This window comes from Monodelphis domestica, chromosome 7 (assembly GCF_027887165.1).
Source record: "Monodelphis domestica isolate mMonDom1 chromosome 7, mMonDom1.pri, whole genome shotgun sequence".
NCBI classification, from domain to species: domain Eukaryota; kingdom Metazoa; phylum Chordata; class Mammalia; order Didelphimorphia; family Didelphidae; genus Monodelphis; species Monodelphis domestica.
The window spans coordinates 256,342,429-256,359,906 of NC_077233.1; the positions used below are offsets into that span (position 1 = coordinate 256,342,429).

Consider the following 17,478-nt stretch of genomic DNA (forward strand, 5'->3'; position numbering starts at 1 on the left):
CCTGCCCCCTCAGAACCAGCTTGGCTAAATTCAGAGTTTTATCATTAGACAAGCCACAGAATGGTTAATTTTTTGTTGACATTTTGACACACAGATTGTTCAAAAAAACACTCAAACAAATCCCTTGTCACTGTGTTCTCCAAAGAAATTAGGCAACATTAAATAATAATGGGATTTGCTAAGAATGCTTCTTTTTTTTTCTTTTAAACTCTCAAAGTCCTATTTTCTAGGCTATAAAGTGATTATAATTCAGAACAGTGGAGCCAAGCACTAATGAAAGCACAAATCCTGAAGTAAAATTATTACATATGGCTACTAAATAAGCTGATATTAAGAGCATTAACAGTAAAGTGGATGCTCTCTCTCTCTCTCTCTCTCTCTCTCTATATATATATATATATATATATATGTAAAATATATATACACACACAAATAGACACATATATATACATACACACACATACGTGCATGCACATAGCAGAGGCACATATTTCTGATCCTCACAACAACCCTGTTAGGTCGGTGGTATTATTATACCCATTTTACAAATTATTAAATTGAGGTTAAAGTGAAAGAACTGGCATGACATGGTCACCTAACTACTAAAGTAGATAAAGTGAGAGCTAAACCACTAAACTATTTAAAAGAGTTAAAATTCCTACCTAAGATTCCAAATCCAGGGTTCTATCTGCTGTTCCCTCACACAGATCACTTTCCACACTTTTATTGCTTATTCATTAAAAATAGAGTGAAACTATCTTGAGGGAAGCAATATAGTACAAGAGAAAGTTTACTTGCTGTCAAGTACAAAGATCTGTGTTCAAAATTCACTTCTGAGTCTTGCCATTTGTGGGACTTTGGTCAAATCATTTAACATGTTTGAGCCTAAATTTCCTCATTTATAAAATAAGGACATTAGACAAGATGGTCCCTGAATTCTCTTCCAATTCTGTAATTCTATCCCAAGTGCCAAGGACAGTGTCTGGCAAATAGAAAACACTTAATAAATGTTTGTTCAATTAATGAATATGGCATCAACACCAACCATCATTTAGCAGTCAGGTTTTGTTATCTCTGGAGGGAGGGTGATAATGGTGCACAGGATTTTTTAATCTGAGGCCCATGGCTTCTATCCAAACTATTGTATTCTACCTATATGACCTTGGAAAAGTCTTTTAGCTTCTCTAGACTTCAATTTCCTCTTTTGAAAAATGAGAAGAATGAGCCGACCTTTAAAGTCCCTTTGAATATTAAATTTATGATCCTATGGTCCTAAATATAGTTTTCCTGGCCTTTGGCAAAAGGAATAACGATAAATAGCAGGGAAAACAAGGTTACAAGTACATAACTGATGCATTTATCAAATAATAAAACAACTCTCCAGTTGATTTTTTAGCATAATCTAATATATAATATTAAAGCCAATTTCAATTTCCTGAATTGAAGAGGAAAAAAAAGTAAACACTCAGTAAACAGAGATTTAACTGCAGAGATGACTAGGCAACACATTTTAAAAATCCTCATAATTGAAAATTAACTCCCAAGAGTAAAATTTTGAGAGAATTAACCCATTCTTCTGGCTTCTGACCATAGCAGAAGTCAGGGTGCTTACTTGGAAAAGGGACTTTTCTATATTCCCCTCTCCTTTATTTGTTATGCATGAAAATCCACCAAGCAGTAAGAGATTTTATGAAATATGCTATATATGCTTGCCAGCTCTAAGAAAGGAAGGGAAGAAGTGAAATAACTTGGATCATATAACTTCAGAAAAGTTACATGGAAATTTTTATTACATATAATTGCTTAAAATTACATATATATTACATATAATTATTTAAAAATAAAGTATCTTAAAAATTTAAAAAGAAAAAAAAATTTTTAAAAGAAAAAGAAACTTGCTATATTTTTCTCCCCCTATCAAGCATTTGAAGATTAGCATCGAAAAAACAACCTCAGACATGAATAAATAAGTAGGAAAGAGAAATTAAATGTAAGCCTTTAAACCCAAGAAACTTCTTCCAAAGCCCTGCTTCTGTCATGAGATTGAGGTGAACTATCAAGAGAAGCTCCACTAGCCACCATTTTTTTCCAAGTTCTGAAGTAAAATATAAGCACTCAGGACAAAAAAAAGCATTCCATAAGAATAACTATCATCATCATTTAAAACTTATATTAGCATCACTCCTAGCAGATTGGCTAACATGACAGCAAAGGAAAGCAGTCAATGCTGGAGGGGATGTGGCAAAGTGGGGGCATTAATGCACTGCTGGTGGAGTTGTGAATTGATCCAACCACCCTGGAGGACAATTTGGAACTCTGCCCAAAGGGCGATAAAAGACTGTCTGCCCTTTGATCCAGCCATAGCACTGCTGGGTTTGTACCCCAAAGAGATAATCAGGAAAAAGACTTGTACAAGAATATTCATAGCTGCGCTCTTTGTGGTGGCCAAAAATTGGAAAATGAGGGGATGCCCTTCAATTGGGGAATGGCTGAACACATTGTGGTATCTGTTGGTGATGGAATATTATTGTGCTAAAAGGAATAATAAAGTGGAGGAATTCCATGGGAACTGGAACAACCTCCAGGAAGTGATGCAGAGTGAGAGGAGCAGAACCAGGAAAACATTGTACACAGAGACTAATACACTGTGGCACAATCGAACATAATGAACTTCTCCATTAGTGGCGGTGTAATGTCCCTGAACAATTTGGAGGGATCTACAAGAAAGAACACTATCCACATTCAGAGGAAAAACTGTGGGAGTAAAAACACTGAAGAAAAACAACTGCTTGAATACATGGATGGAAGGGATATAGGTGGGGAGGCAGACTCTAAATAGACATCCTAATGCAAACGACAACATGGAAATAGGTTCTGATCAAGGACACAAGTAATACCCAATGAAATTGCGCATGGGCTGCGGGAAGGGTGGGTGGAGGGGAGGGAGGGAAGGAAATAAAGTGATTATTGTAACCAAAAAAAAAATAAATTAAATTAAATTTCTTTAAAAAAACATATATTAGCAGAGGGAGCTAGGTGGCTCAGTAAATAGAGAACCAAGCCTGGAGACAGGAGATACTAGGTACAAATTTGGTCTCAGATACTTCCTTCCTGGGGGAGTCACTTAACAGGCAACTGCCTGGTCCTTCTGCTCTGGAACCATAACTTAGTATCAATTCTAAAACAAAAGGGAAGGGTTTTTTTAATGAATAAAATAAAATAAAACTTGTATTAGGATATCCATTACCTGTAAGGACTAGGAAAATGTTAAAGTGTATAAGATGTGGGAAAGGGATGGGATTTCTTAAGATAAGTGAGTTAAAACAACTTGGTTCAAGATCAAAGACCATTTGGTGGCAAAATTCCCAATAAGGCATTAAATAGCACAGGTACAGAGCCATGCAGGCCAAAAACACCTCTGTGCAGCTTTTACTAGATGTCTACAGCTGGCTCAAAGTACATGGAGCAAATCCTCAGACAAAACTGTTTACTCAAGTCAACAAGCATGTACTCAGCACCTACACAGTGGAGCTAGGCACTCTTCTAAGTACTGGGGATCCAAAGAAAGATAAAAAAGCAATCTCTGCTCCCAAGAAATACAGAGATGAACAGGCAAAACAACATGCAACAAACAGTGCACCTCAGAGGGAAGGTACTAGTGAGGGGACCCAAGAAAAGCTTCTTGCAGAAGATGGAATTTTGTTATTTATCCTTCATTTTCTAAGAGAATAATGACATCACAAAAATGATATTTTCACTTGCACATAAACTGGATTAAAGTGAGGCAGAACTGCATAAAGTCATCAGCCTCCCAAAGAGGATGTCATCCAAGAGTCATCGAAGTCCAGGGGCAGGACAAAAATCACAACAACTGATGATGGCTGGGGATGCAATGGGTGACCCCAGCATCTTTGATGTCTGACCTAGCTCTAGATGCTAGCCTCTTTCCTGGCCTTTGGAACAAACTGCTCTCATCTACCCATTCCTCCAGGGGAAGTCTTCCCTAATTCACTGACAGGTTGGAGGTCTTTCTGTTGCCCTCCCTAAGTTTATCACAATGGTTTTCCCAAGCTGTGACCACAGAGCATTCTACAGCTTCCTGGAGCCAACAGGTGAGAGCTGGGTGAAAGATGGACACCAAATATGGATGAGCAGCCCTGAAAAGGGCTCGGTGAACCCTCACAGCCAAGGTGCTAGTCCTCCCTGAATATAGTGGGATTTTAGCTGACACTTGAAGGAAGAAAATGAGGAGGGACAGCACTCCAGATACATGGGGGAACCAGAAGAAAGGTATGGAGTCTGGAGATGGAGCATCCTGTGGAAGGAACAGCAAGGAGGCCAGTGTGGATTATGAGTCACACAGAGGCATAAGTAAATAAATATACATATTCATATGGTAAGAGTACATAAAATAAAGGCTAAACCATGAGAAATAACTCAGGAATCAGAGGATCTACATTCACATCTCATCTCTCAGGCTTACTATTTCTGTGCCTGTGTACAAACCTTCACACTTCTGTAAATTAAAGGACTTGGACTGCATAGCCTTTGAAGTCTTCCAGTTTTAATTTGATGGTAGGTTCTATGTTTTCATTACCTTGAGGTTCCTTCCAACTGAAGTTAAAGTTAGCAGATGAGAAAGTCAAAAACTGTTGAAATTGGATGAAATCTTAGATGATCAGGTCAGAGTTTCTTTAACTATTTCTGTCATGAATCCTTAAAGCAGTCTGATGAAACCCAGGGGGGAAACTCCCCTTCTCAGATGTTCTTGAATAAAGGGGAAAAAAAATCTTTAAAAAATAACAATTAAAGGAAATGCTAAAATTCGGTTAGAAATTAGTGAAAATAAGGCTATACTTTCTTTTTTCATCCAAGTTCTAAGAACTTGGGTAAAGAACCACTGATTTAAAGCCATTCCCCCATTTCATGAAGGAAATCAAGCAGCACAGAGTTCATTCTAACAAATCAACAGCTATTTCAAACTTTCTCTTCTTAAGACCACATCCTCCTCCTCCCTCTCAGCAGAGAACCTCAGCTCACACTTCACAAAAAACAGACAATCTTAAAAGAGCTCCTCCTGCTTTTCACCAAAGTCTAACTTCAGATCACTTCAACTTCATCCCCATTCTCTCCTCTTTCTTGCCAATTCTAACCTATTTATTCCTTTGTCCTTGTCACCTCCAACCTTCTCCAGTGTTCCCCTTTGATCATTCTCTCAACTTCTAATTTTCAACCTCTTCTTTCAACCTTTTCAACCTTTTTTTTTTCAACCACTGGATTTTTCTCTCTAACCTACAAACATGTCCAGATGCCCCTCATTTGTTTTCACTAACCCTTACTTTTATCTTAGAATCATTACTAGGTATTGATTCCACAGAGGGAGAATGGTAAAGGCTAGGCAATTGGAGTTAAGTGACTTGCCAGGGGTCAGACATCTAGGAGGGGTCTGAGATCAGATTTAAATCCAGGACTTCCTGTCTCCAGGAAATGGCTCTCTATTTCCTGAGCCACCTAGACCCCTGCTAATAAAATTTTTAAATGATGATGACGGTGGTTCTTATGGGATGCTTTTTTGGTCCCGAGTGCTTATATTTTATTTCAGAAAATGGTGACCAAATTTAAACCCCAAATCTCCAGTCTCCAGGGCTAGTCCTCTATCCACTGAGTAATCTAGTTGTCCTCTCATCCTTTAAAAAAAAAAAAACTCCACTTAACCTCACCATCCTCCCAAACGATCATCCTCCATCACCTCATTTTCACTGCCAACTCCTGGGGCGGGGTAGGGACAAGAGTAATACTAATTACCTTTACTACCTTACATCTCACTTATTTTCTCTCCTGGTTCTTCTCCTACCTGTTTAATACCTTTTCTCAATTTCCTTTTCCTTCAATCCCTTTCCCCATTCATGAGTATTCCCCAAAGTTCTGTCCTGTACTCTCCTCTCATTTCTCTCTATACCAGCTCTTCCAATGATCTTGGCAACTTCTGAGGATTCAACTATCATCTTAATAGTCAAAATATAAGAATTAAGTGCCCACTGTGTAAGCTCTGGGGATACAAATAAAAGCACAAGGTAGCCCTTGTTCTCAAGGAACTCAGATTCAAAGTGGGGAACGACATGCTGTACATGGGGAATGCACATGCTGTACAAACCAGCTATATAAACAGAATGAAGAGGAAATCACCAAATCAGGGGAGGCTCTAGAATGATAGAGGACCGTGAATGGCTTTCTTATAGAACATGAGATTTCATCTGAGACTTGAAAGAATCCAGGAAACAGGGATTAGGAAGGTGACAGCCAGTGAAAATGCCCAGAATTGGGGGATGGAGTGTCTTCTGTGAAGAAGAGCAAGAAGACCAGTGTTGTTGGATGGGTAGAGGAAGAAGCAGAGGTGTAAAATGTAAAGAAAATGCAAAATTCCAGGGGTGGGGGGTGAGGTGGTTATGAAGGGCTTTAAAAGCCAAATAAAGAGGGTTTTCTATTTTATCCTGGAGGTAATAGGAAACCCCTGGAGTTTAATAAACAGATGACTCCCAAATATCCAGCCTTAGCCTCTTTCCTGGGCTCCAGCTATAAAAAATAGACTTGAATACAGGACTACAATCCCCACAAGCCTTTGCTCCACTTCCCCAGAATGCCTTGTAATCTCACCTGGGCCGAGATCGAGAAGGTATTTAAGCTGATTCAAAGGCTTTTGAAAGGCTCTCTTGGCTCTTTTTGGACTTCCGTTTTGGAGCAGGCTGGGAGGTTATTTTGTCTAGGCCTCTGGCCTAGGCACATGTTTCTTACTTGTATATTCTTTAATCTTTAGTCTTCAATAAACCTCTAAAAAAATATAATACTCCTTACAGAGAGAAACTAATTTCTACCTGCCTCAGTCTCCCCGTCTCCCCTAAATTTTAATCTTTACACAGCTGAATATTTCTGATGACCTTCTACATCTTTCCACCCAGATATGCCACAGGCTTCTTGAATTCAGCAAGTCCAAAACAGAACTCTTTTATTTCCCCCTAAACCATCCCACTCCCTGACTTCCGTATTTTTGTCAAGGGCATCGCTACTCATTCCGATTAGCCAAGTTCACAATCAGAACAACCCTTGATTCTTAATTTTCACTCAACCCCTATAAACTATCACTGTCAAATCCTATTGATTTGACTTCTACATAATGTAATAATAGTAGCTAGTTCTCACACAGTGCTTTAGAGTGTGCTAAGTACCTTACAAAGTAATACCACTTTTTATCTTCACAATAATCTTGCAAGATAGAGGCTATCCGTATCCCCATTTTACAGTTGAAAAAAGCTGAGGTAAATAAAGATTATGTGACTTGACCAAGGTCACACAGCTAATAAGTTTCCTCAGTGAGATTCAAACTCAGGTCTTCCTGATTCTAAGTCCAGAGTTCTGGCTATCTAGCTGCCTTCTCTCTCTCTCTCATATGCCTCCCCTTCTCTCCATTCATAACAAAAAAAAAAAAAAACACTCTAATTCTTACCATTAGTCTCTTAGCTGGTTTCTCTAAAAATAGTCTACCCCCCCACAATCTAAACTACTGCTTAACTGGTATCTCTTTCTAAAGCAGAATCTGCTCATGTAAAGTTCAGTAATTCTCTATTACCTTAAGAACAAAATATGAACTCTTCTGTTTGGCATCTAAAGCCCTACACAATCTGACTCTCCTTCCTGGGTTAATGGTGCACTGCTGCCCTACAAGTACTCTGTTCTAGAACCCAATTGGTCTATTTGCCATTCTGTTTATAACACACCACGTCATGACACTGTCTTTTTCCCCCAATACTTCTGTTTTGCAGTTACATGTAGAAACAATTTTTGACAATTGGTTTTTGACATTAAAATTCAGATGTTCTCCCTCCCAAGGCGGTGAGTAGTCTGAGATAGGTTATACCAGTATTTTCATGTAATACATAGTTCCATATCTCTCAGATCACAGCAGAAGACACATCACAAATACAATAGGAGTCTCACGAAGGAAATAAAATAGAAAACGGCATGCTTTGATCTTTAGACTAATGGCTTCCCATGCCTGGAATGGACAGAACGTTGCAGAGTGAAGCAGGGCAAGCATTCTGTCCTCTGGCAGATGGGGAGACAAACAGAAAAGCTGGACTTTCCTGAAGTCACATGGGCAGTTCGGACAGGAACTGAGACTCAGAGGCAAGAGGCTTGACCACAGCCAAGTCACTTCACTCCTATGAGTCCCCATTTCACGAATTTCCTGATTTATAAAATGAAGGTTTTGGACCAGTTGATTCCTAAAGTTCTTTCCAGTAATAATCAGAGAAGGTAGTCTGGGACGAGTATCAATATTAGTCCGTCCAGCTGTTATTAACTACAGTTTAGATACACTAATTAGACTTTTAGATAAAGGAAGATGCTTATGCAGAAAGGATTCTTTAACACCATAATTAGAAATTGGCTTGAGGGTATGAAAGGAAAAGAGAAGCTGGGCTAAGAGACAAGGTCAAGAAATCTATTAGTCCTTTGTCACTTTTAAATAAGATTTAACTAAGTGAGGTCAGCAAAACAAATTAAAACCTACAAATGCAAGACAGAATGGAGCTCATTTTTTAATCATTTCAGACTGCAGCTAAAGTTTGAGGTTGAATTGTTTTCAGTCTGTGGTGAGAATTTTTCCCTTGGTCTTGGCCAGAGCCCCAAACAAGTCTCCCTCATGGGTTCCCCTAGTCCTACAAAGTACAAGAAAATAAAGGGCTGAACTAAAGGTAAAACTACAATAATCCAGGAGGGTAGGAAGCCCCCAGTTCTCCCAGGTTGCCGGCCAAGTTTTATAAAGCACTTGTGCTTTAGCCAAAGCTTTTATCTTAGAACTCCACCACCAGGCTCCCTCCCCCAAAAAACTGGATAAAAAAATGATTTCTTATTCAACTATCCATAATCCCAAGTCCATGTAATTCACAGAGATATGAGCTACATGACACAATCATTCTTAACAGGTGCACCTCTGTGATTTCTTCTGCCAAAACTTGGCAACACTGAATCCAATCACGTTAGCTGGGATCCCACAAAAGGGATTTTGAATGCCCTGGGCAAAATCCTGCAAAGTCGATCCCTCCGAGACCTGAGGAATCTCAGATGAGATGTTTTGATTTTCTCAAATGTAGAATGTACAAAATTGCATGCCCCTTCCTGCAGAGCGGCCCATTGGGGAGCTCAAAAGGCAAACACATGAAATGCCTACCCAGCTTACTGGCACGTAACCCTCCTACCAAGCACCTTTTAAAGAGAAAGGGGGGTAGGGGAAAGGCAAGGAGGCAGTTCAACCGAAATTACAGGCTGTCACGACACCTCAATATCAAAAACTGAAAACCTTGTTCCACAAGAAAGTACGGTTTTTATTCACAATCCCGTTACTAAGCAACTATAACAAAGGCTGCGGGAGGTTTCTGGATCCCGGTGCAGCTAAAGGCAAAAATCTAACAGAAGAAAAAGAGGAAACTTCTCACTTTGGAAATCTTTAACATTAGGAAAAAGCCAAAGCTCAGAGTGTGGAATCAAATGGTAATGGGGGGGGGGGGCCGAAAGGGGGGGACAGTTCTTTAAAAGTTTTCAAAACACAAAAAATTATAGTTTCCGCCTTGGCTTCAGTTTTGATTCAGTCATATAATTGGTGATGACATTTTTCATAATTTGTTTCCTAAGATGTTCCTACTTAATGTATACAATAATGTATAATGTATCCCTCTTAACCTTAATGAATACTTTTTTTCTAATTCTTTTTAATGATTTAAAAAACCAAATCTCCCCTCAAAAAAAAATTCCTCTCAAATCCAATTCTTTGTTTACAGAAGCTACTTATAAATAACTTAAAGTTATATGTTGATTCAGGATTGAACTAGGAGGATACTGCTGGGTAACAGAATGTTCCTTTGAAGAGATGGTCTCTGGAGCAAAGTGTATACTTTCCCAGCCACTCCCTGAAGTTCAGACAATGACAGCTTTGCAAATGTCAGTCCTTTTTCAAAGTCAGACTACACAATGTGGCTGACTCCAGACCAGGACTCCTCAAACAGTGGGTTAGGGATCCTGGGGTGGTGAGGTGGAAGAGACAGGATGGAATGGGTCAGACAACTTCCAAGGGAGTTACGATGACCAGAATTGTCATACTAGCAGTTCATAGCAATTAGAAGAACTTCCCTCTTTCACTTCTGGTCCATTCCCTCTCCCAATTGTCAAATTTTGCTTTTCTGCAATAATGCTTAAAGACTGAGGTTACAAAATTTATCCTGCTCTTCTGAAGCAACATTGATTCTCTGGGGCTTTTTTTTTTGGGGGGGGGGGTCTATCTATAGGAATTAGGGGAAATTCTTAGGGCAACATTTTTTAGCTAAGTTGTTTCTTAGACAAGTGTTTGTTCAAATTTTATTTTTTTTTAACTTGACAGACATAAAAAACATGAGTATTTCTACATGCAAAAAAAATAGAGAAAGAATTGGATATGAAACCAAGAATTTTATAATGTACCTTTGTTTTTAGTTTCTTCTAATATACTAAATTCAGCATATTAGATGACCCACTTTGCCTGTTTGACCTCATACATATTTCTACCCTCTTCTGTCTTTTTTTCTCCAAATACTTCACAGAGTTTTTCTTTCTGTTTTTCTAAAACTAGCTCTTCACCTTGCACCCAATCTTCTGTCCCACTTAAAAAAAAATCTATAATAAATTAAACTCTCTCATAAAACAGATGCAACTATTGATCATATTAAAAAAATGTATTATCATCCTCTATCTTTTGTCCCTCACCTATCTTTAAGGGAAAATGCTTTATCCTCTCCTGTGAATTCATGGTTTTTCCCTGAGTCAATGAAAAATCTGAAATATTTCAACATTTTTTTAAGAGTGATAACAGCATTGTCACTATATAATTTGTTCTCCTTGTTCTTTCTGTTCACTTCATTCTACATCAATTCATAAAAATCTTCCCAGTTTTTCTCTGAATTCATCTCTCACCATTTCTTATATAATTTCATCATATTTATATGACATAATATGTTCAATCCTTCATTAACTGATATACACTTCCCTTGGTTTTCAGTACTTTACCACAAAAAAAGTGCTATTATAAACCTAGACAAGCAGATGTCAAGGTGACTATTTCTTTGATCTCTTTGGAGTATAAATCTACAAGTGATATCACAAGATCATTCCCAGTATCTTTGGAGTTCATTATATGACTTATTAAATTTCTTTTACTGAGATAATTGTATTACTTCTCTATTTGTTCATGTACTAATCTGGGTATCTTATATTTTTATAAATATCCATTTCACTTATGAATTTTGTTGGCATATAATTGGGAAAGTTTCTAATTTCTGTTATTTCTTTTTCATAAGTCATAAATTCTTTGTGTTAAAATAAGTTGATCAAAGTGTGTAGTAATATAAATTTTTTCCGAAAGGTTACCTTGGCTGTATATCAAAAGTTTGGGTACATATAATAGCCTGATATTTTCTTCAATGAAACTATTATTTTAATGATTTATTCCTTAGTCCATTTTTTTTGGATTGAATGATTTACTCTACATTTAAGCCAAATTTTTTTTTCCCCTCAAAGGGTCTATATTGATTACATTTATTGTATTGTAGGTAGTATAGAATATACTAAATATTTCTGTTTTTCTCCATTGTTATATGAGATTTTAATGTTCTAACAAAATACATAAAGGTGTTAAAAATAGCTGACGTACACATACATCTGTGTAGGTACAGGTATGGAGAGGAATATATTTGTATGCACAAACCATTTTTAATTCCTATTCCGGAAACTCCTAAAAACTAAAATATCTAAATTTTTTATACTCCTACTCAGGCCCAAAAGACTATAAAACTATGGATACCCTTTGATCCTGTAATACCACCACTGAGTCTGTATCTCAGAGATAATAAAAAAGGGCAAAGGACCTACTTGTACAAAAATAGTTATAGCAACTCTTTGTGGTGGCAAAGAATTGGAAATTATGGGAAGGTCTATCAATTCAAGAATGGCTAAACAAATTGTGGTATATATTGCTGATAGAATGATACTGTGTTATAAGAATTGATAAGTAAAATGATTTCAGCTGAGCAAAATAGAACTAGGAGAACATTGTTCTTCATTCTGTATTTAAGGCCTACAATTCTTCTCAAGTTTCTCTGAAACTGTCCCTTTCACTATCTCCTACAGGAAATCTGGCACTGGAACAGAATACAAAAAAATAGGAATTCAAATCTAGCTTTAGCACTTAGTAGCTATGTTACCTTAGACAACTATATTAACCTGTACCTTCCTATTTCCACATCCATAAAAGGGAAATAGCTCTTATCTTGCTGGGTTGTAATAAAGATCAAATGAACTTTAAAGTACTATCCACAAACAGAAGCTACTGTTGCTATTATTAGTACATTGTGTAAATATATAATAACTACATAAAGGGACATGTATAATTGCTAGGTATTCTCATTATTATCAGGACTACATTTAGATACCATAATCTGATCACCACGCCTCCTAACTTTCCTTTTTTCAAGGAGTAAAAAAGCTGTTTTAAATAATTTTGTACACGAGTTCCCCTTCCTCTATTTTTAATTACATTAGATGGTGTATTTCTTTTCCCTTCTTTTTCGTTCTTCTCTTAAGACCGTCAATCCAGAACAAAAAGGCATTAGAAGTCTGAAGGGTAAATTCTCTCTTCTCCCCCTATTAAGTTACAAGCATTTCATCAATGCTGTTCCAATTCCACTGATCAAATTTTTTTGCCTTTTTAGGTTTCTCTTGGTTCCTGTATTTTAATTGCAAAGTTTCTCCTTAGGCCTGTTTACTGTTCTTTAAAAAAATAAAATAATATTTATTAGCACAATGTCTGGCAGATACTTTTATATAAATGATAGTTCGTATCATTATTATGATTATGATGGTGATGATGTTCTTTTGTGACCTTTGACACCATTATATTAACAGCAAATAGTCAGATTTTTTTCTTAAATATTCTATACAATAAAAAATTTTATACTTGGAAAATAGTTGGACTTTTCATGATTGACTTTCTTGTAACAGACTTCTAAAGTATGTGATCAGCTCTAACACTCTTCTCTTATTAAGGATAAATAATAAGGACAGGTAGGTATCTATCTCAGCAGAAAGAGTGTCAATTTTGGAGAGATGGGAGGTCCAGGGTTCAAATTTGATGTCAGACACATACTAACTAGCTGCGTGACCCTGGGCAAGTCACATAACCCCCAATGCCTAGCCCTTTCTGCTCTTCTGCCTTGGAACTAATACCTAGTATCAATCTAAGACACAACATAAGGGTTATTTTTTTTTTTAAAGAATAAATAATAATATAGTTTCAGATAAAAAGGACAGAAAATCATTGTAACCAGGGGAACTTTCCAGGCAAATAAAAAACTGTGAAAGTAACCAAAGGATATGACTGGAAATAATAGCAATATGGTATCTTTTACCGTCAGAGATTCAAAAATATTAGCAAACTGCTGAATACGATCAATTTAGTTTTTCACCTTTGTTACAGTCAAAATTTGTACATGTAGATCTTCCTCAATACTACCATCCTCTCACTGTCCCACTTCCGATTTGCTGGTCCTTTTCACTGAAGGCTCTGTAACGTACACTTTATAATTCAGAAATTTTCCTTAGATAGGAGGTGAAGTCAAGATGGCAGCGTAGAGGCAGCAAAAGTTCAGACCTCTGAAAACCCTTCCTTACCGATTACAAACTAAATGCTCCCAGGGGACTGAAAATCAAACCTAACAAGACAGAGCCAAGGAACCCTCCTGCTAGACTCAATTTAAAAGGTAAGCCCCCAAAAGCCAGGAAGGAACAAGGAAGGTCCCAGGACCCCTCCCCTACCCAGAGCACTAAGCCTCCAGCAGTAGCTAGAACTTCTGAAGGGGCAAGGATGCTGGTCTGGAGGGAGTACCTTACCGGCAAAGCTGTGCCAGGCTCAGAGCTTCAAACAGGCGGTGGGAAAGCAGTTAGAGAAGAAGTGAAGAGTGCAGAGCAGGCAGCCTAGTTGCAGCACAGGAGACACTCCATATTGTCCCACCATCCTTTCTAGAGGTTTTGGCCTCAGGGCACATCCAGCTCTGCAACTCAGCTAGACTTAATCCCATAAAGAACTCCAGAGCAAAGGGAATTTCAAGCTACAACACCCCTCCCCCATAGACTGCACTGAGAGATCTGCTGATAGAACTCCAAGGGTGAAGACTGACAGAAAAGACCAAACTCACAAAAAAAAAAAGAGGAGAAAAGCTCAGGCAACTGCAGGGAGTAAAGAAGGGGTAAATATAAGGAAACAACAGAAAGAAAAAAAAGAAATTACAATCGACAGATTCTAAACAGGAAATAAACAAAGAGCAAATGGAACAGAGAAGGATGAAAAAACATCAAGCAAAAACAAAGAAACTCCAATGAATTGGATACAGGCCTTGGAAGAACTCAAAATACAATTCAAAATACAATTAAGAGAGGCTGAAGACAACTGGGAAAAAAACTTAAAAAGTAAGATAAGTCATCTGGAGACACAAAACTGTCCCTTCAAAGCCAAAATTAATCAGCTTCAAAATGAGGCAAAGGGGAAGAGAGATGAGGCAAAGAAGATGAAAGATGAGACAAAGCAAGAGACTTCACAAGGCAGCAGGACACTATAAAACAAAATTTAATGAATGAAAAAATTGAAGAAAATATGTAGCACCTCATTCACAAAACAGAAGATTTAGAAAATCATTCAAGGAGACAACTTAAGAATCATTGGTCTACCGGAAGACCATGACAAAAGAAAAATCCTGGACACCATACTACAGGAAATTATCCAAGAAAACTGCCCTGATATTTGAGAACAAGAGGGAAAAGTAGAGATTGAATGAATCCACAGATCGCCTCCTGTACTTAACCCCCAACTGACAACACCCAGGAATGTTATAGCCAAATTCAAGAACTATCAGAACAAGGAAAACATATTACAACCTGCTAAGAAGAAGTCATTCAGATACCATGGAACCACAGTGAGGATAACACAGGATCCGGCTGTATCTACACAGAAGGTGCGAAAGGCATAGAATATGACATCCCAGAAAGCAAGGCAACTAGGTGTAGGTCTACAACCAAGAATCAATTACCCAGCAAAACTAACCATATTCTTACAGGGGAAAGTATGGACATTTAAAAAGTAGAAGAATTGCAAGCACTTGTAAAGAAAAGACCAGACCTGAACAGAAAATTTGATGCCCAAGCACAGAACTCAAGAGAATCATCAAAAGGTAATTAAGAAAGAAGGAAAAAAGAAAAACAAAACCAAAAAAAAACGTTTTTAAGAGACCCAGTAAGTTAAAATATGTATCCTTATAAAAAAAAGAGGTCATTGGTAACTCTTAAAAAATGTTATCATCATCTGTGCAGCTAGAAGAATTAAACTTAGAAGAAACAGTGACAAACTATATATGATGAAATGCCAAGACATAAATATGTATATAGATATATGTATGCATAAATACATACATGTGTGTATACATATACACCCACACAACTAGAACTAAAAAAAGGAGGTTAATACTAAAAGAAATGGGAAAAGAAACAAAAGGGGGTCAGTTTATATTTCACAAAGAAGCTCATGGTGGGAGGGGGGAAAACATCAGTACACTGGAAGGGTAAAGAGGTTGGAGAAAGAAAATATTCAACTCTTAAGCTTATTGAAATTGGCTCAAAGGGGGAAGAAAAATCAAATACACTGGGACAGAGAATTGATTTGCGCCCTATAGGGAAATAGAAGGATAACAAACTGACTGGTGGGGAGGGAAGCAGTACAAGAAGGTGAGAAGGTTGGGGGGGGGGGTGAATCTTAAAATTTCTCAGACTCTACTCCAGAAGATTTGATTAAGCTATTCCTTATTTTAAACAAGGAAGGTACTTGATCAGGAATGTATTGAGAACTTTACATTACTCCACCCATACTTAGGCATACTTTAGGGGAAGATAAAGTCTTAAAACTCCTTACTGAACAATGAAAAAGTACTTAACCCATACTTATAGAGAGGCCAAGCCCTTAAAATAGGTCTATTTTTAAAGCTAATACAACAGGGTGCTAAGTACCTATAAAGGTCAAATTAATCACTAAAAGGCCTGGCAACATGCAAACTTGCAAGGAACAAGCTTAACAAGAGGTAAGAAGTACTCAGAAGATATAATCTACTCAGATAAGGTAAGAACTAAAAATTAAGAATGGGCTGTCCTAGGAAAAACGTCTACTGTGATTGGTAGATGTAAAAATTTAGGGGAGGTGACACAAGAGAAAATTTTCTTTAAAAAAAAGGAGCTGGAGGGCTCTGGAGTTAGTTCAGCTTTGGTAGCTGAGTTGGAACTCAGAAGAGTTGGAGTAGCTGGGTCTCTGAACATTAGAGTCTTGCTTGGAAGAATCTTGTGGTGAGTGATTAAAGAATGACTAGTCTCTTAAAGCTCAGGCCTAGGCCAATGGCCTAGGCCCTTTCCTACTATTTCCTCTTACTCTGTCCTTCTCCCTTTCTTTAATTCCTTCATTTATATTAATTAAAATCTCCATAAAACACAGTTGACTTGGGTATTTAATATTTGGTAATTTTTCCCATGGTGACCACTTATTTTTTTATTTAAATCAAGACATCTTTACAGTTTGGCAATTCACAGTCTTGAACGCACATTTTCGCAGTCACAGTTTATGGCAACCACTCTTTTATCACTAACAGGGGGGTAGTATGAAAAGACTGTGAAGAAAATAAGAGGGGAATAATAAGGGAGGGGGGTAGAAAGGGAAGTAAAATAAGGGTGGGAATTAGAGGGACTGATTAAAAACAAAACATTGGTGAAGAAGGAAATAGAGAAACTAGAAAAGGCAGGAATAGGAGAGGAAATCAAAATGCTGGGAAATACACAGCTGGTGATCATAACTCTGAATGTGAATAAAATGAACTCACCCATAAAACACAAGCAAATAGAAGAGTGGATTAGAAAGCAAAACCCGACCATATGATGTCTACAAGAAACACACATGAGAAAGGTAGACACACATGGGGGAAAAGTAAGAGGATGGAGTCAAATCTATTGGGCATCAACTGATAAAAAAAAAAAGGTAGAAGTTGCAATCATGATATCTGACAAAGTAAAAATAGATCTAGTTAAAAGAGATAGGGAAGGTAATTAAATCCTGATAAAAGGCAGCAAAGACAATGAGGAAATATCAGTACTCAATATGTATGCACCAAATGGCATAACAAAGAAATTTCTAAAGGAGAAACTAGTAGAGCTCAAGGATGCAATAGATATAAAAACTATACTAGTGGGGGACCTGAACATTCCTCTATAAGAACTAGATAAATCAAACAAAAAAAATAAATAAGAAAGAGGTAAGAGAAGTGAATGAAATCTTAGAAAAATTAAGAATTAGCATATATGTGGAGAAAAATA

The 17,478-nt window shown here is 37.4% G+C and overlaps 1 protein-coding gene across 1 annotated transcript in view; it reads right to left on the reverse strand.

Moving 5' to 3' along the window:
- FOCAD (focadhesin) overlaps positions 1-17,478 on the reverse strand; it is a 384,441-nt gene that overhangs the window by 323,546 nt on the left and 43,417 nt on the right.